Raw genomic sequence first — 8641 nt, forward strand, 5'->3', positions numbered from 1 at the left:
GTTTGGCGCTATCACTTTCATTCGGGAACATTTCAATCATGTCCCTGTGAAAAACAAGATATTGGATGCGAGTATGAACTGCTGGAAGAGTGTTGTTTTAATGGAATTTGATATTGCAAACTTGTGGGGGAAGAAACCTCCACATTTCACAATGCAGGTTTCTGTGGTCCTTCACTGACTCGGTAGGAGCAGAAAATAGTGTCAAACAAATGTGTGTATAGGTCAGTGGTGGGCAAACTTTGCAGACCCGAGGGCCACATGTCAAATCCTCCAAAAAAAAACTTATTTACAGTGCAGTGTGCATGGAACATGTAATATCAGACAGAAACATGTCACATTAACACAAAACAGATTTTAAAATCGTTATTATTGAGTCAAATTTAGAAATTAATTTGCACTGCTATTCATATTTATTATCACTTATCAATCATCGTAAAACAATAAAATAATGGCCTTTAAAATATACTAATAATGTTATACTTTTTTACAGTGGAGAATAGAAAAGATATTGTCTGATAGGAAAAAACATCTCATTAACACATTAAAAATAATTCTTAAAGTTTACTCTTCAGTCAAATATACAGATCAATCATCATAAAACTTGATAAAACCACAAATCTTGGATAAAATAACTTTTTGAAGTTGATGTATGCATGGAAAATATGTTCTATGACAAAAATTTACACATTTAACCAGCAATTATTATATAAGTGGAGTCAAATTCACAACAATGTCGTTTGAGCTTGTATTAATGTGCTTATATAAATCATAAAACTCTGAGATAAAACAGAAGAAGAATCTTGCAAAATACCCAGCTGACTTAGTCATTGCCTAGCAACATCATTTTTTTTTCTTGTCATCAAAAAGGCAGCACCTCGTGTTTTTGTAACATAAATGTGCGGCGGTGTGATCGGCCCCTTAGGTTGTGGTCTTTAAAAACAGCAATAATTTCTTGGCATATTAGACATACCACTTTCTGTCCGATATTGGTCAAGTATTTGTTGTCCATTCTTCCTTAAACACACGACATTCAGAGTCAATTTTTTTGCCTGACTCATTTTCAGTCATTAACCATCGAGTGCATTTTAATATCCGAGAGCATGTTGTAATTCTAACTGTACCGTGTGCAATACTGCCATCAAATGCCGTTCACTTGTATTGCATCTTTAATTTACTAATTCTGAAACCAAACCGTTACTCAGATGCAGCATTTTAAAAACTTCCTTGCGGGCCGGATGAAAGTGTTCAGCAGGCCGTAGTTTGCCCACCTCTGGTATAGGCTATCCTGATGCAAAATCCGTTGAAAAGCCTACATGACGGTAATAGTTTGATTGCGGTGTTTACATGACTGTACTGCACTTCAATAACGCAACAGAAATTTGCATTCTCCATATGCTCCATAATTAAAACCTTAATATATAAAATAAAAAATAATACCTTTTTAACTTTTATTTAACGTTTAAAATGCAAATCCAATTAGATCCACTTTATTTGGTTAACAAAGCAATCTCTCATAATATATCTACTAAAAGACAGAAAATATGCACGATGCAGTTTGTACAGTAATAAATCAAATGAACATTTTCATATTAGTCAATAATATTACTGTAAAAATTAAAAAACTGAATAAATATAGATTTACACACATTTACTCAAGTAAATCAACAGAATTAATGATGGGCTAAAAATATGCAGAATTCCGCGCACGCAGATTCCGTGTGGGCCTATTGGGTCTAGGGAATGCCTTGATAGTGCAGCCCAAACCATGATCCACCCCCATGCTTCATTCTGGGCATGCAACAGAATACGCTTCTTTGGGGCTTCTTTTCTCCACGCTTAACTTTCCCGGTTGTGGGAAAGACCATGAACATGGACTCATCAGAGAACAATGCATATTTCATGTCATCAACAGCCAAAGATTTTCATTGTTGACACTATTGAAACTGACGTTTGGCATTGGCACGAGTGACCAAAGGTTTGGCTGTAGCAGCCCGGCCATATCTATTGACCCTGTGAAAGTCCCGACAAACAGTTTTGGTGGAAATCAAAGAGTTGAGGTGCACAGTTCATTCTCCAGTGAGTTGGGCAGCTGTGGCAAAAACAAAATTGTTATCATTCAAACAGCTCTTTCAGAAAGCTTCCTCCTGTGTCCACAATTACTCCTGTTGGATGTGGTGCATCCTTGGTGGTATGGTGACTAGGCATGGGACGATAACCGTTTTAGGACAACAGTATCTCCAGCAGAAAAGATCCACAGGTGCAGTTTTAAATTGTAAACTAGAACCTAAAGTTTATTGATAAACTTTGATTTTGGCTTGAGACAGCCAATAGCCCCTTTCACACATACAGATCTTTCCGGAAAATTACCGGCAATTACACGTCTAGAACGTGCTGACGTGAGACGTCTGCTTTAGCCAATCACAACTGTCAGATGCATTTACGTCCGCGCGGTTTATGAGAATAAAAGCCTTTGAATATTTTTCCAGACACATTTAGCTGCTAGAAGTTAGTCAGATAACGTTTATATGTTCTTCTTAATGCCAACTGTGTAAATAATCATCGATGAGATGCTTATGACAAGCCATTGTTTGTTTACCTTCAAGCTTTGCGTGTGCCTGTGAAACAGCCTGTGAGCGCCTGCACACGCACATATTATGAACATCTCGACATGCGAAAGTGATCCTGCGAAAGTTGTTCACAATACTGATTATCCACAGAGTTTGTAATTTAGTCAAATGTTTACAAATACAAGCGCAGCCGTTTAAAGCTCATTTCTGGTTAATGATGTCAGAATTTACCGGTATTTTGGAATGGATGTGTGAATGCTCTTTTCCGGAAAATTTCCGTAACGTCCGTGCCTGTGTGAACAGCGCTTTTTTGAATATACCGGTAAAGTCGTTCCGGAAATTTTCCGGATATTTACCGGTATCACTGTGTGAAAGGGGCTAATGTGACTGCGCTAGGACTGGGAATGGCAGTTGGCAGGAAGCACGGCGGCGGTTGCTAAGTGGTTGCTAAAACAATTATGGCATTGTTAGGTGGTTGCTAAGCAGTTGCTAAATGTCAATGCTCGTGTACATGTTTGATCAAATGCTAATACTTAGTAGGCATTTCTAGCATATGTTATTGCATTTAGATAATCATTCATAGCATGTAGCTAATCGTTATTAGCACTTGGCTTCCATTATCATTGTTACCATGCATAGTACACAGGAAGTCCCATTTGCTAGCATGAGTCAAACAAGCCAATGCCCAGGTCCCTACGATGTTCTGATGTAGAGATATTGCTATTTTTAAATGGTTGCTAGGTTATACTGTTTTATTGCTATGGGGACATTTGACAGGTTAGTGATGATACATCAAAGCTTCTTGGCAATATGAGTGATCTTAATCAACCCCGATGTTTCTATGACAGTCTTTATGAGTGTCAAAAACTGGACTTGAACATTAAGTATTCCTGGTGTTGGGTTGCGGCTGGAAGGGCATTCGCTGTGTAAAACAAATGCTGGATAAGTTGGCGGTTCATTCCGTTGTGGCGACCCCTGATTAATAAAGGGACTAAGGGAATGAACATTATGTAAAAATGGCTTACCGTATTTTTTTGAAAATACAATGCTTAATAGGTGTGAAAGTGATACATGCAAAAATGGCTTGCCATATCAGTAAAAAATATGGAGTTTAAGTAAAAAATGGCTTGCCATATTTTGAGAAAAATAATGCTTAAAAATTATTTATTGGAAAACTATAAGTCTGATAAACCTTAAAGATATAGCAACAAAACCTAACGCATCTAAATACAGCTTTTGGCCAAATTTGGGGCTTGTATCATTTTTTATATGCCCAGATTAAAAAATTTATTTACATTTTTTATAAAAAAAAAAAAAAAACAATAAGTCTTATAGGCATGAGGAGATATAGCAACAATCTTGAATGTAGAAGACACATTTTGACCACATTTGGGCCTTGTGGCATGAACGGCCTAGGAGGAGATACGTTTGTTTTTAAGGACAGAGTAGCATAGTATGTTGGCTCTCAAGCCAACATAAGAAGTGTTTTTGAAACTAATGACGACAGCAGAAGTCAATGATTCATATGAATTATTTAGCAGGACATGTGGTAAACACGGTAACCAAATATTTTAAATGTTTCTCCAAATAAAAAACATTGTAAAGCAGCCACCACAAAACCGTCAAACTGTGATATTTTTATCCAAGGTTATCATACCATCAGGATCTCATACCAGCTTATGGCTAATGGTGGCGTAACCCTGGATACATCTTAAAGACTATCTTTAGTCACAATGCGCCAGCAAGATGCGCACCAAGTAGAGTCAAGTATAATGTATGCATTGCAGTATTTTAAGCAAAACTGCTTGCAAGATCTGCTAGGGTGGAGCATCGGGTATCAAAATAATACGGATTTATTAACATAATTATATATGAATAAATAGAGAAATACGACATGTAAATGGGAAAGCAGGTAAATAAATAGCAAACAAATAAAACTATGCACTTTTACAACAGTATTAATGCAATAAAAAAGTCTCCAAGTAACAAAACTACATGTCAGTTGTGTGTGTGTGTGTGTCTTATTTCACTATCAAAAGTCAAATGTAAACTATTATGTTACTTCTGTGCTAGAGAAATCTTAAAACACCTTCAAGGATTTCAGAAATAAAAGTATCTAGTAAACAATTTAAATATTAGCTATGTACTGTCTATTTTAAAACCAAAATAAGTAAAATACCATGCTCAAATAAAGTTAACGTCACTTTTAATCTAATCATTTGTGGGAACACACACAAACTAGACCGCTGCTGGCCTGAGTCGTTGATGTTAGGGCGCATAATAAAAACAAAACTGGCTTTTTCATTCTACAGAGCAAAACAACATCAAAATGAAAGGTGGTGGTACCTCATGCCAGGGATATACGCAGGCTTAAAGACACGCAGATACAAGTATCCGATGCTGGCGTCCGATGCTTCCGTAATTCACTGAAGCGCAATGAGAGAACAGGAACACAACAGGGGCCTGTTTCAGTAATGCCGAGTTCAGACTGCATGATTTTCAAAGTAGTCGTGTCACAGATGTTTACACACTGCATGACTATCTGGGCTAGCGTTTCGTCGCTGCTTTGTTTACACTGCAAGATGGTTCGGCGACATGGACATTCACATTGCATGACTTTACTATAGGGAGAATCGCCGACAACTTCGTCCAAACTACGTCTCACAGCCAAAAACATGTAGTACATCTTTTGTTATTAACTGCATAATGAGAAAGAAGCCTTTAATGGGGTAGAAAATGTACATGTTTGCTCACCTGGGTTTAAAGGGAATTAGCCATTTCTCCTTAACGTTGATAATAAACTAATTTCTTTCTGTATGAAACGTCAAACAGACACGGTTGCTCCTGAGTCCTGTCAAATCTGCACTAGTTTTTCCTCCATTTCGTGGGTCTAAATAAACCGAAAAAGAGCGCTTTTAACTTCTCCCCCAGCCTCTCGCTGGCCTGCAGCAGGTACACACACACGCAAGTGAATGCCGCTCTCTCATTGGCTGTAGGCGATCGCTGATGTTATTTTCAGTCAAAACTCAATTCACACGGCGTGATTTGAATCGCCGACAGCTCCAGATATTTAACATGCCAAATATCTCGCAGGCATCGGCGACTCATCGGCGATTCTCTCAGATCGCGTCTTTGATAGTTCATACTGTGTGATTGTCACTCACGTGCACGAGCAGCGATTTGCCTGTGATTTCAGGCATTTGTCGGCGATTTCTCAAAACCTGTCGGCGAGCCAAAATCGGGGCTAAAATCATGCAGTCTGAACTAGGCATAAGGAGGTTCAACCAACTCGGAGTTTAAACTTGAACTCTGAGTTGATTTACTGAGAGATTATAACGGTTTCAGAATAGCGGATCTGGGTCGAGTCAATCAACTTTAAATAGATCAATTCAGAGTTAAGCATGCACACCGCGACTATAAAAAGGCATTATCATGGAGCGCAGATATTACGAGTGACCATGGCAACATCTTAAATAAGAGATCAGCATTTCTTTGTCCGGCTGAACTTGATGTGCTCATGCACAGTTATAGCAAATATGAGCATATACTTAAAGCAACACCACTGCATCAATGAAACAGAGACAGTTAGCGTGGGAAAACAGCTCAAGTTAATGCGTAATTTCACATTTAAAGTATTAAAGTAATGCTATGTGTGACGTTTAAAAGTTTTACACACACATGCTCACTTTTATACACGTTGATCAGTTTTAATAGATTTAAAAGTGCACTTGTGTCTGCCTCCATTATTGATCAAGTGATAGAGAACTAAACAATAGTTTTTAGAAGGAATAATAATCCCATTAATCTAGTTACAGTACATGTCCCTGTTGAAGGTCAGTGAATTTAAGCTAATTGTTTACTTAAAAAGACAAACCATTCTCGTACGTGACTTTGTTTTATGTGACTAAAATGTAGGCAATAGCTGCGTTTCCATCCAAATATATTAATTACATTTGTGAAAAACTGGAATATCGCATAAAAGATGCGTGAATAAAGCAGTGTTTGCATTCAACGAGTCACATAGAACAAAATCGTCACTTCCCGATTAAATGGGCACCAAATATCAACAATAAAAACAGAATTTACTGCGGTAGAAGAAGCTGCATCAATCTTTTCTTTACTTAATAAATGACTTGCGCCTCAGAAGACAATAATGACACAATGAACGCGTGGGGGCGTTTAAAGCCATGAGATGCCGAGAAAGGATGCTTTTAAAACGCTCCAGACGTCATTAATAATATACATTTATACTGAAACCGTTTTAGAATGAATGAGCAAAACATTTAAGATGTTACAGTGTGCTCAGCCTGCTGGTTTTTCCACACACATTTTCATCAGATCTCTTATACCAGTTTAATGCACATTCTATCGAATAAAAGTTTATCCTACTCAGTTATGCGTATACGTTTTTATGCGCATTTTCAAAAATTATGTACATCATGATGTTTCTCTCATTTCAGGGTTAAAATAATGAGTTTTCACTTAACCTCCTTTCTGAAACAGGCCCCAGGTCTGAAACTTCAATCTGGCTGATATCAGGTTCATCAAACAGGGGTCTGTTCTTCGTACGTGGTTTACTCAGTTAGCTGGATTTGGATATTGACGATTTGACACGATCCAGGAAAGTTTCGTTCTTCAAAGCTAATCCGAGAGTTGTTGTCATAGCAACAGTTCTGCTAGGTCAAACCTGATCGGGAGCAGGTTCAAGTCATATAAACAGGATTAGATCGGCTTAGTTCAAGCAAAGATAATACAGAAAGTATGTTCCGAATTCTGATATTTTCTTTTTTTGTAATTGAACTTTTTTATTTATTTTGAATTTTTACACCCACACAACATAAAATTTACAATACAAAATCAACATTCGAGAAATAATGTAAACAAATTATAATAAAAATAATAACAAAACAAAAAATATAACAAATATAAAATAGTACAAAACCATATAACAGACAGTCAAATTGACAACTTTTCAAGTTTCTTTTTATGTGCTCTCCAAATATTGCAAAAAGCTACCCCATTTCTGATTAAAGGTATGGGTGGAATCCTGAAGTCTTGCCAACATACGTTCATATGATGCAGTAGAAGTCATTAGTTCAATCCAATCTTTAAATGAGGGAGTATCTGAGTTCTTCCAATTTCGCAGCACCAGTCTCACAGCAATAATACATCCTGCGACGACTAGTCCAGCCTGTGTTTTAGATATTCCGTTCTGTAAAATCGATGTATCACCAAGAAGACAGACTCTTGGAGAATAAGGTAAAGGTTGTCCCAGCCATTTCTCAAGGTTCTGAATAACTCTTGTCCAGAATGGAGCCACCAAATGACAGCTCCACGTTAAATGTAAAAAAGTGCCCACAGACTGACCACATTTCCAACAGTGGTTATTTTCCATTAATCCTATCCTATACAGTCTTACTGGTGTCCAGTAATATCGATTAATTATCTTGTAATGTATGAGTTTACTCCTAACATCTCTCACAGTAGCACCTATACCAGAAACTACTGCCTCCCATTCACCCTCTTCAAATTCCACCTCCAGGTCTTTCTGCCAGATAATTCTTAAATGATCACTTTTTCCATACATGTTGTTTGCAGCAATCTTATAAACAAAAGATGTGGTTTGCATCGACTTTGGCATATTTAGAAACCCTAATAAAACAGTTTCTTCTGCTCCTGGCTTAAATCCCACAGTTTTTATACTACTATGCAGCTGTATATATTTCCAGAAATCCCCTTTATCTACTAGATTGAATTTGTCTTTCAATTCCTGAAATGAATACAGTGCGCCTTGTCCATATAGATCATCAACTGTTTTCAGACCTTTTTTACACCAATCTTTCCAATAGACTGTTTTTTTCCTATCTTAATAGCAGGGTTATTCCATAATGAAGAATAGCCTTGTTTATGATGGGACAAATTAAATATCTTATGTATTTTTTTCCAGACCTGCTGAGAGTGTTCCAGTATAGGGTTAACTTCCCCATTCCTAATAGCAGATAAAGATTTCTGAGATAAAGCATCAATAACCCTGAATGGGAAAGTTAACGTTTTCTCTATTTCGATCCAACTTA

This window comes from Danio rerio, chromosome 14, assembly GCF_049306965.1.
Source record: "Danio rerio strain Tuebingen ecotype United States chromosome 14, GRCz12tu, whole genome shotgun sequence".
Classification (NCBI taxonomy): domain Eukaryota; kingdom Metazoa; phylum Chordata; class Actinopteri; order Cypriniformes; family Danionidae; genus Danio; species Danio rerio.